Source organism: Antedon mediterranea, chromosome 4 (assembly GCF_964355755.1).
Source record: "Antedon mediterranea chromosome 4, ecAntMedi1.1, whole genome shotgun sequence".
NCBI classification, from domain to species: domain Eukaryota; kingdom Metazoa; phylum Echinodermata; class Crinoidea; order Comatulida; family Antedonidae; genus Antedon; species Antedon mediterranea.
The window spans coordinates 10,930,476-10,953,432 of record NC_092673.1 but is presented as its reverse complement, the minus strand read 5'-3'; the positions used below and the strand labels follow the sequence as shown (position 1 = coordinate 10,953,432).

The following is a 22,957-nucleotide window of genomic DNA, read 5'->3' as shown; positions in this document are numbered from 1 at the left end:
TTTCATATTTAACATTTGAATTGCAAAGAATATGGTCATTCTTCATTGTGTACCCCATAAAATGTCCTAAAAAATTAAATGAACTATGTCTGACGAGGACAGAGGTCTAATAGATATTAGAAGATGGTAGGCCTAAAATATTTACTATACTGAAAAATAGAATACAAAATTTAACACAGAAAGTAAAATGACCAATTGTTTGTAATCAGAAGTTAAAAGTAAACAACATCGGGATAAATAAAAGAAATAGATGATTTTTTTTTTACATAAAATAGCATTTAAAATCTCCAATACCAGGATTTTATGAAATTTAATTAACTAGACATACCGGTAATTGTACCAAAGAACGGGATTTGTCAAGGTTAGTCCAGTTAGTAGAAAATTGTTAAATCCACTTCTTCTAGACATAGTTCCATGTGAACCCCACTATTGACTTCCAGCCTATTTTTTGCTTTGAATTACAGTTTTTTTGGGTATGCACTATATCATTTTTTTTCAATCCAATTTTTGGTGAAACTATTATGTGTGACATTAAAATTGCATATTCAACCAAAATATTTGTCAAAATTACTTTTGTCAGGGGGAAAATAAGTATATCTTTAATAGCATGTGATATTATTAGCAAATATTTCAAATGTAGTTTTAAAACTTTCCCACTACAAACAATTGCCATAATTCTGATAACATTACAATACACCCATCCTCTGGGACTTATTTTCAAATGTAGCTAAAAACTTTCCAGTACAATTCCGGTCATTTTGATGTGTATAGATGCATGCAGTAGCATTGGAAAAGCGAGAGAGGGGGAGGTGGTTGGGGTGATGGAGACACACATATTTTTTACATGTTTGTCTACACTATAAACTAGTTTAACAAAAAAGGTGTGATGTGCCCAAATATGGTAGTGATATGTCATTCATCGTGTCCATATATGGGCACATCACATTTTTTTGTCGCATAAAAATGTTATAGTGTAGACAGAGTTTAACATTTGTGTAACATGTAACAAAAATATGTGTCTCTCCATCCACCCCAACCCCCTCCCCTCTCTCGATCTCTTTTTATAGATTATTAATTGCTATTATATGCAAAACGATGGGTCATAGCTCAAAATGACATTTCCAATTGAATTCTGACAAAATATTTTGTTAGAGCAAATATAAATGTGTATATTCTAAACAATTTGACAACAAATAGTTACCGAGATATTGACATATTCAAACATTAGAGGTCAAGGGTCAAAAAAGCTTAATTTATGGTAATTTTTTGAAAAAAGTTTCTATTTTTCTATAAAGTGACGAGTTCAAATCTAGTTTTTCACATTATTCTTCGGTCTTTCTCTCTCACTTTTTGTGCAGAGCATATCTCTAAAACGTGTTAACATAACATTTCATAACTTTGTCGACATATGGGCATTCACGTGAAGTTGTGCACCTCCTATTTTTGAATGACGTCAGAGTTGCGCAATGTGACTTACGTGCGTTTTTATGAATTTCGCGTTTTTAACATAGATCAAAAACCATTCAACAATTTAAATTGAAACTTAGCAAAAGTTTAATTTATATCTTGCGCTAACTGTATGTAGAAAAAAAATGGCACGCGCATTTTAAATTTGAAAATGCGAAAAATCAATTTCTAATCAACTTTCTATGCGTTTCATGTCATTTTAAGCATTTAAAAAATTTTTTCTCACGATTTAAGTTTTTCCAGCCTTTTCTAGTAATTTTACCAATTTTTAAACAATTTCGACTTAAAATCATGTCATATGAGCCCGTAGAATTTGATAATTTGCCCAGGTTTTTGATGAAAAAGTTCAAAAATTCTTCAAAATTATGCCTTTTTTTAAACAGTCGTAGTTCCTAAACTAAACGGTGAAAGTTGTTTTTATTACATATTCTGGAAGTTGATGAATTGTAGATATTGGATCATGCATTAATATGGCTAACCGGACATTGTGACGTCATCGTGGGGCCACGCGAATATAAAATATAGGATTTTTGTATCTTTCATCATAGCTCATCACATTTAATAGAGCGCATCTCCAATTATCTGTTTTCCATTTTCACCCCGATTTTTATATTATCTAGGTCAATCAACTATCTTTCACTTGAGTTAAACATATTTTAATTTTTATGACGTCAAACATTTTTCCAATCGGATGTTGTGACGTCATCATGTGGCCAGTTGAATAAAAAAAGTCGTATTTTCATATTTCGCGTAATAGTTCATCACATTTAAAAGGCCGCACATCTATATTTTACGTACTCAAATTTCTTCTACACATTAATATGTGGTTGCTGAGATAATGTCTTTCCGAAATTGCTATCTTAGTGTTTCATTTTGATACCGTCGCCATGTTAAAAATAAGAATAAACGTGGGGTCCCGTAATTTCACCTATTCTACACTGTATGTAACATGTATACAGATTATACCGTTTGCACTGTATACTATATGACACAAAATTGACAGAATTCAGCACTAACAGCATATGATATTCTTAAATTCAGGTCATAATGCCATAATCTTTTTCCGTGTGCAAAATTCCAACGTATGACGTGCGCGTGCCGTTTGTCGTGCGGATAACTAACTCGTCAAAGTGACGAGTTCAAATCTAGTTAGTTATCCGCACTCAGCGGATAACTCCTTGTAACTGTCCTGTTACTTTTTTTTAGTTATCCGCATTGAGCGGATAACTCCTTGTAACTGTCCTGTTACTTTTTTTTTTTCTTTCCTTCTCCCCCATTTTTGTGTCTCACGTATCTCAAAAACTTGTAAACATAACATGTTATAACTTTGTCAGCATGAGGGCATTCACGTGAAGTTGTGCACCTCCTATTTTTGAATTATGTCAGAGTTGCGCAACATGACTTACGCGCGATTTTATGAATTTCACATATTTAACATAGGTCAAAAACCAAATAACATTTTAAATTGAAACTTTGCAAAAGTTTAATTTATATCATGCGCTAACTTTTTGTTGAAAAAAAAATGCGTGTTTTACAAAAAGTTACGCGCGTACGCGCATTTAAAATTTCAAAATGCGCAAAATTAATTTCTAATCAACTTTCTACGCGTTTCATGTCATTTTGAGCATGTCAAAAATTCCCATGCGCGCGCAAATTTTTACGCGCGCGGAGCACACGTACCGTTAAAAACAGATTTTTTCGCGTGATTTATGTTTTTTCAGCCTTTTCTAGTAATTTTACCAACTTTTAAACAATTTCGACTTCAAATTACGTCATACGGGCACGTCGAATTGGATAATTTATGTGCGTTTTTGATGAAAAAGTTCAAAAATTTGTCAAAATTTGTCAAAATTATACCTTTTTTTAAACAGTCGTAGTTTCTAAACTAAACGGTAAAAGTTATTTTTATTACGTATTTTGGAAGATTATGAGTTGTAGATCATGAATCATGCATCAATACGGCTTACCGGACATTGTGACGTCATCGTATGGCCATGCGAATATAAAAAATAGAATTTTTGTATCTTTCATCATAGCTCGTCACATTTAATAGAGCGCATCTCCAATTATCTGTTTTCCATTTTCACCCCGATTTTGATATTGTCTAGGTCAATCAACTATATTAGCATGAGTTAAAAATATTTTAATTTTTATGATGTCATCAAGCCTAAAAATTTAAATTACGTGTGGCATTAATTTCATCTTTACAGTAAATTTCAATCTGTTATAGCTCGTCAGAATAAAACGTGATAATCATGATTAAAACGTTTTCTGGAAGCTATTGGATTGTAGATACGAATTCATGTAAACATTTTGCCAATGGGATGTTGTGACGTCATCATATGGCCAGTTGAATAAAAAAAGTCGTATTTTCATATTTTGCGTAATAGTTCATCACATTTAAAAGGGCGCGCATCTATATTTTACGTATTCAAATTTCTTCCACACGTTAATATGTTGTTGCTGAGATAATTTTCTTCCGAAATTGGTATCTTAGTGTTTTATTTTGATACCGAAGCCGTGTTAAAAATAAGTATAAACGGGGGGACCCGTAATTTCACCTATTCTACACTGTATGTAACATGTATACAGATTATACCGTTTGCACTGTATATACTATATGACACAAAATTGACAGAATTCAGCACTAACAGCATATGATATTCTTCAGTTCAGGTCATAATGTCATAATCTTTTTCCGTGTGCAAAATTCCAACGTATGACGTGCGCGTGGCGTTTGTCGTGCGGATAACTAACTCGTCAAAGTGACGAGTTTCATGTCTAGTTTTTTTTTTCTTTCTTTCTCCTCTATTTTTGTGTCTCGCGTATCTCAAAAACGTGTAAACATAACATGTTATAACTTTGTCAGCATGAGATCATTCAGGTGAAGTTGTGCACCTCCTATTTTTGAATGACGTCAGAGTTGCGCAACATGACTTACGCGCATTTTTACGAATTTCGCCTTTTTAACATAGATTGAAAACCATATAGCAATTTAAATTGAAACTTAACAAAAGTTTAATTGATATTTTGCGCTAACTGAATGTGAAAAAAAATTGGCATGTTTCACACGAAGTTACGCGTGCAAGCGCGTTTAAAATTTCAAAATGCGAAAAATCAATATCTAATCAACTTTCTACGCGTTTCATGTCATTTAGAGCATGTAAAAAATTCCCACGTGCGCTCAAATTTTTACGCGCGCGGTACGCACGTAGCGTTGAAAACAATTTTTTTTCGAGTGATTTATGTTTTTCCAGCTTTTTCTAGTAATTTTACCAACTTTTGAACAATTTCGACTTAAAATTACGTCATACGGGCACGTTGAATTGGATAATTTACGTGCATTTTTTATGAAAAAGTTCAAAAAATCGTCAAAATTTGTCAAAATTATGCCCTTTTTTAAACAGTCGTAGTTCCTAAACTAAACGGTGAAAGTAATTTTTTTTGCATATTCTGAAAGTTGATGAGTTGTAGATTTTGGATCATGTATTAATATGGCTAACCGAACATTGTGACGTCACCGTATGGCCATGCGAATATAAAATATAGGATTTTTGTATCTTTCATCATAGCGCATGACATTTAATAGAGCGCATCTCCAATTATCTGTTTTCCATTTTTACCCCGATTTTTATATTATCTAGGTCAATCAACTATCTTTCGTATGAGTTAAAAATATTTTAATTTTTATGACGTCATCATGTCTAAATATGTAAATAACATGGGTCACTTATTTTCGTCTTTACAGTAAATTTCAATCTGTTATAGCTCGTCAGAATAAAACGTGATAATCATGATTAAAACGTTTTCTGGAAGCTATTGGATTGTAGATACGAATTTATGTAAACATTTTGCCAATCGGATGTTGTGACGTCATCATATGACCAGTTAAATAAAAAAAGTTGTATTTTCATCTTTTGCGTCATAATTCATCACATTTAAAAGAGCGCGCATCAATATTTTACGTATTTAAATTTCTTCTACACATTAATATGTTATTGCCGAGATAATTTCCTTCCGAAATTGCTATCTTAGTGTTTCATTTTGATACCGTCGCTATGTTAAAAATTGGAATAAATGGCGGGTCCAGTCATTTCACCTATTCTACACTGTATGTAATATGTATACAGATTATATTGTATATATAATATGACACAAAATAACAGAATTCAGCAATAACAACATATCATATTCTTCAGTTCAGGTCATATTGCCATAATCTTTTTCTGTGTGCAATATTCTAACGTATGACGTCTACGTGGCCTTTGTCGTGCGGATAACTAACTCGTCAAAGTGACGAGTTACATGTCTAGTTCTTTTTCTGTATTATTAGTTATCCGCATTGAGCGGATAACTCCTTGTAACTGTCCTGTTACTTTTTGGTTATCCGCAACGAAGTTGCAGGATAACCTCTTGTGATTGTACGAAATCAACCTGTATGATTTTTGTGTAACGCTTTTCTCTAAAGCTCGCAAACATAACATTTCGGTAACTATCTTAATATATTGACATTTACGTAACGTCGTCAAGCGAAGCTTTTCATGACTTTTACAATTGCGCAACGTGACTTACGCGCGATTTAACGATTTTGTCGTATTTAACATAGCTCGACAACCAAATAACATTTCAACTTGAAACTTTGCAAAAGTTTAATTTATATCATGCGCTAACTTTCTGTTGAAAAAAAATTGCGTGTTTTACACAAAGTTACGCGCGCACGCGCATTTAAAATTTCAAAATGCGCAAAATTAATTTATAATCAACTTTCTACGCGTTTCATGTCGTTTTAAGCATGTCAAAAATTCCCACGCGTGCGCACATTTTTACGTGTGCGGTGCGCACGTAGTCTTGAAAACGTACTTTTTTCGCGTGATTTATATTTTTCCAGCCTTTTCTAGTAATTTTACCAAATTTTAAACAATTTCGACTTAAAGATACGTCATACGAGCACGTCGAATTGGACAATTTGCGCGCGTTTTTTATGAAAAGGTTAAAACATTTGTTTAAAATATGCCTTTTTTTAAACAGTCGTAATTTCTAAACTAGACGGTCAACTTTTTGTGGATGGCATATTCTGGAAGTAGATGAGTTGTAGATATCGGATCAGGTATTAATATGGCTAACCGGACATTGTGACGTCATCGTATGGCCACGCGAATATAAAGTTTAGGATTTTTGTATCTTTCGTCATAGCTCATCACATTGAATAGAGCGCATCTCCACTTATCCGTTTTCCATTTTCACCCCGATTTTGATTTTGTCTAGGTCAATCAAGTATCTTTCGCATGAGTTAAAAATATTTTAATTTTTTTGACGTCATCATGCCTAAAAATTTTAATCACGTGTGGCATCAATTTCATCTTTACAGTAAATTTTAATCTGTTATAGCTCGTAAGAATAAAACTTGATAATCACGATTAAAACCTTTTCTGGAAGCTATTGGATTGTAGATACGAAATTATGTAAAAATGTTGCCAATCGGATGTTGTGACGTCATCATATGGCCAGTTAAATAAAAAAGGTCGTATTTTCATCTTTTGCGTCATAATTCATTACATTTAAAAGAGCGCGCATCAATATTTCACGTATTCAAATTTCTTCTACACGCTAATACGTTGTTGCTGAGATAATTTCCTTTCGGAATTGCTACCTTCGCGTTTCATTTTAAAACCGTCAACATGTTAAAAATTGCAATAAATAGCGGGTCCCGTAATTTCACCTATTCTACACTGTATGTGATATGGATAAAGATTATACTGTGTATACTATATATGAATTTAAATAATAAAATTCAGCAATAACAACATATCATATTCTTCAGTTCAGGTCATAATGCCAACGTGAACACTTCCTTTTGTCCTCAACCTATCCCCTTAATGTTAATGTTGCACCACTTGCGCGGCGGCTAACCAAACTCGTCAAAGTGACGAGTTACATGTCTAGTTTTTTTTCTTTCCTTCTCCCCCATTTTTGTGTCTCACGTATCTCAAAAACTTGTAAACATAACATGTTATAACTTTGTCAGCATGAGGGCATTCACGTGAAGTTGTGCACCTCCTATTTTTGAATTATGTCAGAGTTGCGCAACATGACTTACGCGCGATTTTATGAATTTCACCTATTTAACATAGGTCAAAAACCAAATAACATTTTAAATTGAAACTTTGCAAAAGTTTAATTTAAATCATGCGCTAACTTTTTGTTGAAAAAAAAATGCGTGTTTTACAAAAAGTTACGCGCGTACGCGCATTTAAAATTTCAAAATGCGCAAAATTAATTTCTAATCAACTTTCTACGCGTTTCATGTCATTTTGAGCATGTCAAAAATTCCCAGGCGCGCGCAATTTTTTACGCGCGCGGAGCACACATACCGTTAAAAACAGATTTTTTCGCGTGATTTATGTTTTTTCAGCCTTTTCTAGTAATTTTACCAACTTTTAAACAATTTCGACTTCAAATTACGTCATACGGGCACGTCGAATTGGATAATTTATGTGCGTTTTTGATGAAAAAGTTCAAAAATTTGTCAAAATTTGTCAAAATTATACCTTTTTTTAAACAGTCGTAGTTTCTAAACTAAACGGTAAAAGTTATTTTTATTACGTATTTTGGAAGATGATGAGTTGTAGATCATGTATCATGCATCAATACGGCTTACCGGACATTGTGACGACATCGTATGGCCATGCGAATATAAAAAATAGAATTTTTGTATCTTTCATCATAGCTCATCACATTTAATAGAGCGCATCTCCAATTATCTGTTTTCCATTTTCACCCCGATTTTTATATTATCTAGGTCAATCAACTATCTTTCGCATGAGTTAAAATATTTTAATTTTGATGACGTCATCATGTCTAAAAATGAAAATAACGTGGGTCACTTATTTTCATCTTTACAGTAAATTTCAATCTGTTATAGCTCGTCATAATAAAACGTGATAATCATGATTAAAACGTTTTCAGGAAGCTATTGGATTGTAGATACGAATTCATGTAAACATTTTGCCAATCGGATGTTGTGACGTCATCATATGGCCAGTTGAATAAAAAAAGTCGTATTTTCATATTTTGCGTAATAGTTCATCACATTTAAAAGGGCGCGCATCTATATTTTACGTATTCAAATTTCTTCCACACGTTAATATGTTGTTGCTGAGATAATTTCCTTCCGAAATTGCTATCTTAGTGTTTCATTTTGATACCGAAGCCGTGTTAAAAATAAGTATAAACGGGGGGACCCGTAATTTCACCTATTCTACACTGTATGTAACATGTATACAGATTATACCGTTTGCACTGTATATACTATATGACACAAAATTGACAGAATTCAGCACTAACAGCATATGATATTCTTCAGTTCAGGTCATAATGTCATAATCTTTTTCCGTGTGCAAAATTCCAACGTATGACGTGCGCGTGGCGTTTGTCGTGCGGATAACTAACTCGTCAAAGTGACGAGTTTCATGTCTAGTTCTTCTTTCTTTCCCGTTTTTTTGTGGCTCACGTATCTCTAAAATGTGTAAACATAATATTTCATAACTTTGACAACATGTGGTAATTTACGTGAAGTTGTGCGCCTCCTATTTTGAATGACGTCAGAGTTGCGCAACGTGACTTACGCGCGATTTTATGTTTTTTAATGATTGATTATAGCTTAAAAACAAAGAGTAATTTTTTTTTTACCCTTCATGAAAATTTAAGTCATATCAAGAGCAAACTTTTAGTTAACTAAAAATGGCGTGTTTTACAAGAAGTTACGCGCGCACGCGCATTTAAAATTTCAAAATACGCAAAATTAATTTCTAATCAACTTTCTACGCTGATCTTGACATTTTGAACATGTCCAAAATTCCCACGCCCCCGCAAATTTTTACGTGCGCGGTGCGCATGTAGCGTTAAAAACATATTTTCTTCGCTTGATTTATGTTTTTCTAGCCTTTTTTAGTAGTTTTACCAACTTTTAAACCATTTTGACTTAAAATCATCTCATACGAGCACGTCGAACTGAACAATTTGCGCTCGTTTTTGATGAAAAAGTTCAAAAATTCGTCAAAATTATGCCTTTTTTTAAACAGTCGTAATTTCTAAACTGCACGGTCAACTTTTTGTGGATGACATTTTCTGGAAGTTGATGAGTTGTAGATATCGAATAATGTATTAATATGGCTAACCGGATATTGTGACGTTATTGTATGGCCACGCGAATATAAAATTTAAGATTTTTTTGTCTTTCGTAATAGGTCATAACATTTAATAGAGCGCATCTCCACTTATCCCTTTTCCATTTTCACCCCGATTTTGATATTGTCTAGGTCAATCAACTACCTTTCGCATGAGTTAAAAATAGTTTAATTTTTTTGACGTCATCATGCCTAAAATGTTAAATTACGTGTGGCATTAATTTCATCTTTACAGTAAATTTTAATCTGTTATAGCTCGTAAGAATAAAATGTGATAATCACGATTAAAACGTTTTCTGGAAGCTATTGGATTGTAGATACGAAATCATGTAAAAATTTTGCCAATCGGATGTTGTGACGTCATCATATGGCCAGTTAAATGAACAAAGTCGTATTTTCATCTTTTGCGTCATAATTCATTACATTTTAAAGAGCGCGCATCAATATTTCACGTATTCAAATTTCTTCTACACGTTAATACGTTGTTGCTGAGATAATTTACTTTCGAAATTGCTACCCTAGCGTTTCATTTTGAAACCGCCAACATGTTAAAAATTGGAATAAATAGCGGGTCTCGTAATTTCACCTATTCTACACTGTATGTGATATGTATACAGATTATACTGTTTATACTGTATAATTATACTATATGACACAAAATTGACAGAATTCAACACTAACAACATATCGTATTCTTCAGATCAGGTCATAATGCCCTAATCTTATTTTGTGTGCAAAGTTCTAACGTATGACGTGCATGTGGCGTTTGTCGTGCGGATAACTAACTCGTCAAAGTGACGAGTTTCATGTCTAGTTATTCTTTCTTTCTGTCAATTTTGTGTCTCGCGTAACTCAAAAACGTGTAAACATAACATTTTATAACTTTGTCAAAATGTGGGCATTCACGTGAAATTGTGCACCTCCTATTGTGAATGACGACAGAGTTGCGCCACATGACTTACGCGCGTTTTTACGAATTTCGCGTATTTAATATATATCGAAAACCATATAACAATTTAAATTGAAACTTAACAAAAGTTTAATTTATATCTTGCGCTAACTGACTGTGGGAAAAAAATGGCATGTTTCACACGAAGTTACGCGCGCACGCGCGTTTAAAATTTCAAATTGAGAAAAATCAATTTCTAATCAACTTTCTACGGGTTTCATGTCATTTTGAGCATGTCAAAAATTCCCACGCGTGCGCATTTTTTATGCGTGCGGTGCACACGTAGCGTTGATAACAATTTTTTTTCCGTGATTTATGTTTTTCCACCCTTTTTTAGTAATTTTACAAATTTCTAAACATTTTCAACTTAAAATTACATCATACGGGCACGTCGAATTGGATAATTTATGTGCGTTTTTGATGAAAAAGTGCAAAAATTCGTCAAAATTTGTCAAAATTATACCTTTTTTTAAACAGTCGTAGTTTCTAAACTAAACGGTGAAAGTTATTTTTATTGCATATTCTGGAAGTTGATGAGTTGTAAATATCGGATCATGCATTAATATGGCTAACCAGACATTGTGACATCACTGTATGGCTACGCGAATACAAAATTTAGGATTTTTGTATCTTTCGTCATAGCTCATCACATTTAATAGAGCGCATCTACACTTATCCGTTTTCCATTTTCACCCCGATTTTGATATTGTCTAGGTCAATCAACTGTCTTTCGCATGAGTTAAAAATATTTTAATTTTTATGACGTCATCATGCCTAAAAATTTTAATTACATGTTGCATAAATTTCATCTTTACAGTAAATTTTAATCTGTTATAGCTCGTAAGAATGAAATGTGATAATCACGATTAAAACGTTTTCTGGAAGCTATTGAATTGTAGATACGAAATCATGTGAACATTTTGCCAATCAGATGTTGTGACGTCATCATATGGCCAGTTAAATAAAAAAAGTCGTATTTTCATCTTTTGCATTATAATTCATTACATTTAAAAGAGCGCGCATCAATATTTCACGTATTCAAATTTCTTCTACATGCTAATATGTGGTTGCTGATATAATTTCCTTCCGAATTTGCTATCTTAGTGTTTCATTTTGATACTGTCGGCATGTTAAAAATTGGAATAAAGAGCGGGTCCCGTAATTTCACCTATTCTACACTGTATGTGATGTATACAGATTATACTGTGTATACTATATGACACAAAATAACAGAATTCAGCAATAATAACATAATCATATTCTTCTTCAGGTCATAATGCCATAATCTTTTTCTGTGTGCAATATTCCAACGTATGACGTGCTCGTGGCGTTTGTCGTGCGGATAACTAACTCGTCAAAGTGACGAGTTTCATGTCTAGTTTAAACTTATTATGCAAGAAGATAAATTGTAGAAATGAATTCATGCAGAATTTCTACCTCTCGGATGTTATGACGTCATCGTATGGCCACACTCATGTAAAATATAGGATTTTTGTATCTTTCGTTATTGCTCATCACATTCAATAGAGCGCATCTCGCTTATACGTATTCCATTTCCCCTGTGATTTTAAGATTGTCAACGTCAATCAATTATCTTTCGCATGAATTAAAAATATTTTAATTTTTATGACGTCATCATGTCTAATAATGTCGTCAAAAATTCCCACGCGCCCACAAATTTTTACGTGCGCGGTGCGCATGTAGCGTTAAAAACATATTTTCTTCGTGTGATTTATGTTTTTCTAGCCTTTTTTTTAGTAATTTTACCAACTTTTAAACAATTTCGACTTAAAATCATGTCATACGAGCACGTCGAACTGAACAATTTGCGCACGTTTTTGATGAAAAAGTTCAAAAATTCGTCAAAATTATGCCTTTTTTTAAACAGTCGTAGTTTCTAAACTAAACGGTGAAAGTTGTTTTTATTACATATTCTGGAAGTTGATGAGTTGTAGATATCGAATAATGTATTAATATGGCTAACCGGACATTGTGACGTCATCGTATGGCCAAGCGAATATATAATTTAGGATTTTTGTATCTTTCGTAATAGGTCATCACATTTAATAGAGCGCATATCCACTTATCCATTTTCCATTTTCACCCCGATTTTGATATTGTCTAGGTCAATCAACTATCTTTCGCATGAGTTAAAAATATTTTAATTCTTTTGACGTCATCATGCCTAAAAATTTTAATTACGTGTGGCATTAATTTCATCTTTACAGTAAATTTTAATCTGTTATAGCTCGTAAGAATAAAATGTGATAATCACGATTAAAACGTTTTCTGGAAGCTATTTGATTGTAGATACAAAATCATGTGAAAATTTTGCCAATCGGATGTTGTGACGTCATCATATGGCCAGTTAAATAAAAAAAAGTTGTATTTTCATCTTTTGCGTCATAATTCATTACATTTAAAAAAGCGCGCATTAATATTTCACGTATTCAAATTTCTTCTACACGTTAATATGTTGTTGCTGAGATAATTTCCTTCCAAATTTGCTACCTTCGCGTTTCATTTTAAAACCGTCAACATGTTAAAAATTGTATTAAATAGCGGGTCCCGTAATTTCATCTATTCTACACTGTATGAGATATGGATACAGATTATACTGTGTATACTATATATGAATCAAATTAATAGAATTCAGCAATAACAACTTATCATATTCTTCAGTTCAGGTCATAATGCCATAATCTTTTTCTGTGTGCAACATTCCAATGTATGACGTGCACATGACGTTTGTCGAGCGGATAACTAACTCGTCAAAGTGACGAGTTTCATGTCTAGTTCTTCTTTCTTTCCCAGAATTTTGTGTCACGTGTATCTCAAATTCTGATCAACATTACATCGTATAACTTTGTCAGAAGATTTACCTCTATCTGTAGAAGTGCAGGACAGTTCGTTTTTTTACTTTTACGCGCGATTTATGAATTTAGCGTATTTAACATAGACTAAAAACCAAGTCATTTTGTAATGACACTTGGTGAACATTTAAGTCATATCAAGGGCAAACTTTCTATGGATTAACAATGGCATCTTTCGCACGCACGCATGCGCGTTTAAAATTGCAAAATGCGAAAAATCAACTTCTAATCAACTTTCTACGCGTTTCATGTCATTTTGAGCATTTCAAAAATTCCCACGCACGCGTAAATATTTTACGCGCGCGTGCGCATGTAGCGCAAAAATATAACTTTTTCGCATGATTTATGTTTTTCCAGGGTTTTCTAGTAATTTTACCAACTTTTAAACAATTTCGACTTAAAATTACGTCATACGAGCACGTGGAATTGGATAATTTGCTTGCGTTTTTTATGAAAAAGTTCAAAAATTCGTCAAAATTATGCCTTTTTTTAAACAGTCATACATTTTAAACTACATGGTGAAGTTTATTTTTTATTATATTATGGAAGTTGATGAGTTGTAGATATAGAATCATGCATCGATATGGCTAACTGGACATAGTGACGTCATCGTATGGCCACTTGAAAAAAAATAGCGAATTTTTGTCTCTTTCGTCATAGCTCATCACATTTAATAGAGCGCATCTCCACTTATCCGTATTCCACTTCCCCCCACTTTTTTATATTGTCTAGGCCGATCAATTATCTTTCGCATGATATACCGTTTTTAAAATTGTGATGACGTCATCATGTCCAAAAGCGTCAATAACTTTGGTCACTTATTTTCACCTATTCTGCACAGTATGTAGTACGTATACAGTATATACTGTATATACTTAGACGTGACGTAAAATAGAGAGCGCACTAACATTTTTTCAATGGCTTAATCGTTATACTGCGCGCAATATTCTAACGTATGACGTGCACGTGGCGTTTGCGCTGCGGATAACCTAACTCGTCCGTAGTGACGAGTTCTAATCTAGTTTTCTTTTTGGTTATCCGCACTTGGCGGATAACCCCTTGTTATTGTCAGGATCTTTTTTTTTTTTCTTCTATGTTATTCTTCTTTCTTTCCCGGAATTTTGTTCGCAGCGTATCTCTAATTCTGGTCAACATAAGATTGTATAACTTTGTCATAAGATTGACCTGTAGCTGTAGATTTGCAAGAAATTTCGTTATATGACGTTAGAGTCTCGTAGCGCACGTATGTTTCCTAGAGAATTTCGCGACTTGACGCATGCGCATTAACGCGCCGTTTAAAAACCACGCGCACTTGTTTATTTTGCGTAACGGTCGATTGAATTTGGATCAACAAATGGCCTAGCATTTTTCATAGCCTTTCCATAAATATTTGACCTTAAAACAATTTATTTATTTTCCTTTATACTTTTTTAATCAAAATATCTAAAAACACGAAGAAAAAACAAAGCGGAATACACCTGTTATTTATCTTACTTTTAGTCTCAATTTTACTCAAATTTTAAACCAAAAATCGTACAATTTTCAAACTTTTCAAAAAAAAAATTCGGAAGTTTTTTGTGAGGTCAGGTATTCTCATACATATTCATGATTAATTGAACTAGTCACGTGGTTTAAAGGTTTTAGAGAAACAATTGACGGTGTGGAGTTGTGATGGAACAAAAAACGAGGAATTTTCACTATTTTCTCTCTAAAATACAGTTGTTATTGAGTATGTTAGCGATCAACCAAACACACTCAAGTATTTTAAATGCTACCATGCCAGGTAATTCTCATCACATATCTTAAATATACCGACTAGGCCTAGATTTGAAGGCCTAGGCCTACATACAAGTTTTAAAAGAGACTGGAGTTTGGGGATATATCCACCCATGTGCGAGGCATATCGTTAGGTGTTTTTGTGGAATGTGGTCCGAATTATACACATTTTCATAATTTATTGTTTGTTATAGATTAAATTGTTTAAGAACTAATGTTTTGCAGTATATCTTTATAGTTCATTAATGTTAATATTGTTTTTATATCGTTAAAATTATTTCAGCTCCTTATATCATTACACTGACCTCCCCGTCTTTAATAATAGTATAATCCACTTGTTGTATAAGTAACGCTAGGTTTGGGTTATTCCATTTTGGTAATAGGCAACATTTTATTTTAAACATTGTACAGTACGGTATTTTTATTTTATAATTATGCATACAATTAATATGTATGTATTGCAATTTTATTACCAATAAATTACACATAACACTGGTTTTATTTTTTATTATATTTTTTTAAAGGTATGTCTGGAGTCAGATGAAATGTTTATTTATTGCATGAGGCAATTTTTCCGAATGATCAGAAAATATGGTACAGTCGACTAATTTTCCAGCTGTTGAAAAAGCACTGTCAAATGGTGAATGGAATAGACGCGATATTTAACTGTAGTTGACGGCTCCAGAAGATTATATCATGTTATAATATAAAATATATTGTAATTGTTACGAATACGATGTATCTCTAATATGATTTTAATTTGTGATGAGAAAAATAGTTAGGCCTAATCAAGATTACTATCGATAAATATTGTCATTGTTTTTAGTAATGAATTTTAATATCTACAGTATTAACAATATTAATCTAATATTTAATTTAAAAATTTGAATACATACAAATATTTGAGGTATATTTTTCTATGGGTACATCTAGGTCTTGCCTATTAATATTAAACATTACAGATAAAAAAAGAAATAATAATAGAAATAATATAGTGTATGTTTATATAATATGATATATAATAAACATACATAAATTACTATCTTGCATAATTTCATTATTGAGACGCACAGCCAGGCAATTTAATTAATAAAGTACAGTATTTATTATGTACAGTACTGTATCTATAGTATTGTAAGGCCTAGCCGCCAGCGCGCGCGCGCCTAATAATAGCCTAGACGCGCCTATGCTTTAACACAGGCATGTCTATTCTGCTGTGTCAAATAGCCTAAATTCAATAAAATTATACTCCCTTGAAATAATAGTTTCTCTCTCGTGTTAATTAAAATTAGATGCAATAATAGTTAAACAAGATGATATACCACTCTGTATAGTTTGAAAAACTTCGAATTAATTGTAATTTAACATTTTAGATGACTCATTTTACTTCCGAAATTTTTGAAGCGAGAATGTTCATTTACTGTTTTGCATAGCAATGTTTGAAATGTTATAGTATTTAAAATATTATATAAACATTTTTGAAATATACATATGTTTTAAGAAAATAAGTTTAAAAATAAAAAAGGTTTAATGTTTTATATCATTGAGGAGTTTTTTAAAACTTATTTTATGTCTTTTATATGTATGGAATCGTCTTTCAGCGTCGCGTGTCCAAAACGTTTTGTGTGAAAACTTTCAATTAACACGCTTCGCTGCTTCGACGCCCTCTATAGTTTTGCTTTGCCAGTTAACTTCCCTATATTTGCATTGCGGGAGAACATACGTGAGCGTAAGTTACACGCGATTTTATGAATTTAAATGATTGATCATAGATTATAAAGTCATTTTGTATTGACACTTGGTGAAAATTTAAGTCATATCAAGGGCAAACTTTCTATGGATTAAAAATGGCATGTTTCACAAGAAGTTTCGCGCGCACGCGCATTTAAATTCACAGTGCGCAAAATTTGTTTCTAATCAACTTTCTAAGCTGATCATGACATTTTGAGCATGTCAAAAATTCCCACGCGCGCGAAAAGTTTTACGCGTAAGGGGCGCACGGAGCATGAAAATCATGTTTTTTTCATTTCATTTTAAAATGATGTCATACGAACACGTTGATTTAGACCATTTGCGCGCGTTTTACTTGAAAAAGTTGTAAAATATTGTCAAAAAAATGCCAATTTTGAATCTATTATAACCCTTCAGGATCAAAGCTAATTTTTTTAATTTATTATGTAAGAAGATAAATTGTAGATATGAATTCATGCAGAATTTTTATGTTTCGGATGTTATGACGTCATTGTATGGCCACACGAATGTAAAATATGGGATTTTTGTCCCTTTCGTTATTGCTCATCACATTCAACAGAGCGCATCTCGCTTATACGTATTCCATTTCCCCCGAAATTTTAATATTGTCTACGTCAATCAACTATCTTTCGTATAAGTTAAAAATATTTTAATTTTTATGACATCATCATGTCTAAAAATGTAAATAACGAGGGTCATTTATTTTCATCTTTACAGTAAATTTCAATCTGTTATAGCTCGTCAGAATAAAAAGTGATAACCATGATTAAAATGTTTTCTGGAAGCTGTTGAATTGTAGATACAAATTTATGTTGCGCATTGGATGTTGTGACGTCATCATATGGCCAGTTGAATTATAAAAGTCGTATTTTCATATTTTGGGTCGTAGTTCATGACATTTAAAAGAGCACGCATTTATATTCTACTATCCAAATTTCTTCAACACATTAATATGTTGTTGCTCAGATAATTTCCTTCCAAAATTGCTACCTACGCGTTTCATTATGATGACGTCATCATGTTAAAAATTGAAATAAAAGGAGGGTTCTGTTATTTCCACCTATTCTGCACTGTATGTAGTATGTATACAGTATTTTGTTCTGTATATACTTAGACACAAACTAGAGGGTACAATAACATTTTATTTTCTTCAGGTCACAATGGCATAATCGTTTTTCTGTGCGCAATATTCTAACGTATGACCTGCACGTGGCGTTTGCGCGGCAGATAACCAGAATTCGTCAAAGTGACGAGTTCAAATCTGGTATCTAATTTAATTTCGTCTTTTAGAATACCTAACTTCACTAAATCCCCTTCTTTATGGGTTTTACATGTACTGTATCTGTTAGCAAACTCTTTAATTTCTTAGTAGCCCAAGGTTTATTATTACCAAACACTTTAATAGTCCTTGTCTTAACAAATTGTTCTTCACAATATATGCGTTGACAGTATCAACAGAAGCGTCCAAACTTTCAGAGTCAATAAGAGTGGACCAGTCTGTGTTCTCAAAACATGCTCAAAGTCCATGAACAGCATCATCGTCCCATATCTTCACTAAATGCTTTAGAGGTTTTTTACTAATGAGCCTTTGCTTGTAAGATGGTAAAAGGTGGATAACATTATGATCAGAGTTGCCGATTTCAGGAGCGATGTAGCACTTATAAGAATTATCTACAGAACTACAGTACTGACTACATATCATATACCAAGCCCACACATTTTACACGGGTGTGAAAAACGCGTGACTCGCGTGTAATTAGGTACTAACAATACTGTCCATATTCACTCATGCATTACTGCATTGAGTAATTCAACTGCAGCGAACTGTATTTATAATTTGTTGATGTTTTGTTCATATATATTATTATCACCAAACAGTCAATAACTGGAATTATAGTACAGGATAACAGCATTTTATATAACAAAATATAGGCCTGTTTGAAATAAAAAATCGATTTATTTATCATAGTGCCATCATGGAGGTAAAAACCTCCATGATGCAATTATGTCTGTGATTGAAAATACTATTACTAGCTAGGCCTAGGAGGCCTAGTTTAGTATAGTAGGCTTACTACCGGGAGTACAGTACTACTATTCTAGGCCTAGTTTGCTTTCAGGGTTTGTTTATATATATTTTTAAGTCATATTTATTAAGTATTTGAGAAAACTCATTAAAAAAAACAAGGTAGAAAAGACCCAACAATATCTTTCAAAACACGATCGTCGCTGGTGGTACGCACCACGTTGTAGAGTTCATCCATTGAGTACCCACAATTTGCTAGGCCAAATAATAACATAAAGGTTTTACCATTCCCCGTCGGGGAGGAAAACATTTATATAGTATTACAACACCAGTATTGACATGCATGTATTTAGCGCGGTAACTAATGTACACCCCTGTTACGGACTGGACCATTAATCGCTGAACGAAACCACGTTGGAGCAATCCTCCGCACACAGCCAGAGCGAGAGAGAGAAGCGAGGTCGAATAAATACAAGTTTTTACCATTTCCCGTCCAGGGGAAATCAGTTCTCTTATAATTACAGCCCTGATACCGTGCGCATGTGTTTACGTTGATATTATTTAATTGCACACCTCATTTTGGACTGTACCATTTTCGGAACCTTGTTTTGTTTTCATTATAAACATGGGCTGATGTCAGACAAATATCTGTTTTAAACGTCAATTTAGCAACTTATTAAGTCGTTTCATAAGCAGAGAATTTATAAAGCAAGTATACAATGCAGACATGTTAGATAGAAATATACTAAAAGACATTTAATAAACGTGTTAGAAGAACGTAATCATTTGACTTTCTACACCGAGCGGCGGAAAACCCATTCACAGTCACAGTTTGTGCGAATACTGTACTTGGCCTAAAACACTCCTAGCTCTGTATTTTAATACGACGTCAACTCTAAACAAAAACCCGATGAAAAACAATTTACATGAATTCTATAAACTTTCTTATTTATTGTTTGCCTAACAATAGCGAAAAAATAAACTTTGTTACATACAGTAACGGGCGGGTTCAGATTACATATATGATGGTAGGCCTAAACAATAGAAACAAAACAAACTGATACCCACGTGTGTGTTGTCGCGGGCGTCGTACCGGGAGTTCCATATTTTACCAGTAAAAAGCTACAAAGTGATGACGTCATGGTCCACACGGCAAATACAGGCACGCGGCAATTACACATATTTTACACGCGCGACAAACGCGGGTTATGGTACATGATTTGTAGTCAGTACTGTATAGCACTGTTCAAGAATGTTATCTCCTCTGGTTGGTTTGTTGACGCATTTTACGAAATTTTGAAGAAAATTCGACAATTCTTTATCACAATGGTTTTAAATCACCCATAATAAGTTTAGGCGAATCAGGAGATTTATCTTAAACTTATGTACAGTTTCGGTAACGATCTTAGCTGCTTTATTCGCGTCTGTATCTAGGGGAATATATGCTATAATAACATAAAGTTCATTAAACTCCCTAGGCAAGTAAAACGGTCGAAAAGCTACGCACATAAGTTCGATATTCACATCATTCGATATATGATATAACTCCGTAACAGTTAGAAAAACTTTAAATAGGGCTCAAATTAACCTGAAGGTATATGTTTCTATTCAGTCTAATAAGAACTTTTTCAAGAAAATTACCTGCACAAATTTGCATTAAATTACCTATTCTTTAGCACACAATTATTATTGTTCAACACATACATCGTTATTTTGCCATTAAAGTTCATCAAAATGAATGAAATCTATTACAGGTATGAAAAATAAACTCAATTGCAAAAACTATTTTTCTTTGCTTTGTACAAGCAGGCCCGTATGCAGCATTTATAATGGGGGGGTGCGAGCGAAGCGAGCAACAATGGCTGAGGGCCAGGGGGCCGCCAAGGGCCCCCGATCAGCAAAAATTTGCGTTATTTGACGTTCTAAAGACTGATGTAAGACTCTCTGTTGTGGCTTGGGCTAGTTGAACGATGGACACCAGAACTTAACGCTTTCATGATGAGGCCAACTCAGCAGGGGTGGCGCCAGGATCTTCCCGACGCGGGGGCTACAATCCCCGACGAGGGGCTATGCGAGCATCACTAGGCTGAGGGCCAGGGGCCGCCAAGGGCCCCCGGTGGGGGTCCAGGGGGGCGAAGCCCCCGGAAGCAACGCGTTCTAGCGTCATTTGAGGTCTTTTAAATCAGATTTAGGGTAGCCATTTTTTCCATTTTTTATAATGCATAAATAAAATACTGCGTGCAAAAAAACGATGCGCGATGACTGTTTCAATCCATATTTTTCAATTTAAAAAATAAAAGTTCAAAGAAAATTTTGAAAAATAGAGTTGGAGGTCCCGGAAATTGGACTTATTATACTTCAAAACATGAAAAAAAATATATAAGTCCCTATCATGGGTTGTGACTGAGCTAAGAAATGTTTGAAAAATAGAGATGTTAGGTCCCGGAAAATGTACTTCTTGTTCTTCGAAATATGACCAGCTTTATTGTTGGGGCTGAGCTAAGAAAATGTTTAAAACTAGAGCTACAGGTCTTCAAAATTGCATTTTATACTTTGGAAACATCAGGCCTAGAGGCTTAAAAAACGCAAGCGTAGACCTTTTTCAGTCGGGGAAAAAAGTTTATTCCTCCCAGGTGTATGCATGCGTACCATCTGGACTTCCGAGTGGTGAGAAATTCATGACATACAGGATATTGAAAATGTAATAACTATAGCTATAATGTTGGCTAAGCGAAAATGGCATGTTTTTTTGTTTAGTAATGGATGAAAAATTTATTTTAGGTGCCCCATGGTACAGAAGGTTACTTGTAAATTAAAAAATTGGTGAACAAACGAACAATTAACATAATTCGTTTTTGCTGTAGTGTAGCGTACGTCGACGCAGTACACGACGTAACCGTCGGTAAACTTCGCCTGGAAAATAACACATTACACATTTTGGTCCCTGGATGAAACTTGATATCACGCGTCTCGACCCAACGTTGAACGATTCGTACAAAGGGATACCGCCAGACAAGTGCGTACCTAGCTATTGTTTAGTAGTAAGTTAGATCGCTGGCAATAATGAATGCATATAAAGTGCATAATATCACTCTGACGCACTCTCACGGTCAATGAAACGTCGCGGTTTTCTAGGCGCTGAAGCTAGCTACGAAGTGAACGCGAACGCTTTTTACTGTATATTATATTCCCCGACAAAAAGTACACGTGTTCATTGACGTTAAGTTGTCTGTATTTCTCCAGCAAACACTTTACCGCGTACCGCGTACATGAAGCGCTAAGCTATTGCTTGTCGTCACATGATCGACTGCGCATGTTTTACATCGAGTTTGTAGTCAGTTCAGATTCCGTAATTTAATTACCGGTATTTTTTCATTTTATATTAGCATATTTTTGTTTGTATACCATTGATAATGTAAATTTTGTATATATATAATGATATTGTCTTTAGTTAAACAAGACAAGAAAAAATACCAACCGAGGAAATAGTGGACCTTTTGGGACTTGGGGGGGGGGGGGTGCGTCTGCACCCAACGCACCCCCCCTGGATACGGGCCTGACAAGCTGTGCGCACAAATGCATGTGCTAAACAACAACAATTTTGAAATTTTAATCAACAAAAGGTTTGCCATTGATATGACAAAGTGTCAATAAAAAATAATGTTTGGTTTTTACATGAACAATCATTGAAATTCATAAATCGCGCGTAAGTCATGTTGCGCAACTCTGACGTTTTTAAATAATAAATGCTGCACAACTTCATAATAATGTTCATATGTTGACAAAGTTATGAAATCTATGTTAACACATTTTACGCGAGCCACAAATAATGACAGAAAGAAAGAAGAAAAACATAGAACTTGTCACTTTGACGTTAGTAATCCGCACGCTGGAATGTTGCACACAGAAGAATATGCTGTTAGTGCTGAAT

General features: G+C 33.8%; 1 protein-coding gene across 1 annotated transcript in view; it reads right to left on the bottom strand.

Moving 5' to 3' along the window:
- LOC140046646 (putative GPI-anchor transamidase) overlaps positions 1–22,957 on the bottom strand; it is a 144,737-nt gene that overhangs the window by 98,168 nt on the left and 23,612 nt on the right. The gene's annotated exons all lie outside the window — the stretch shown is intronic.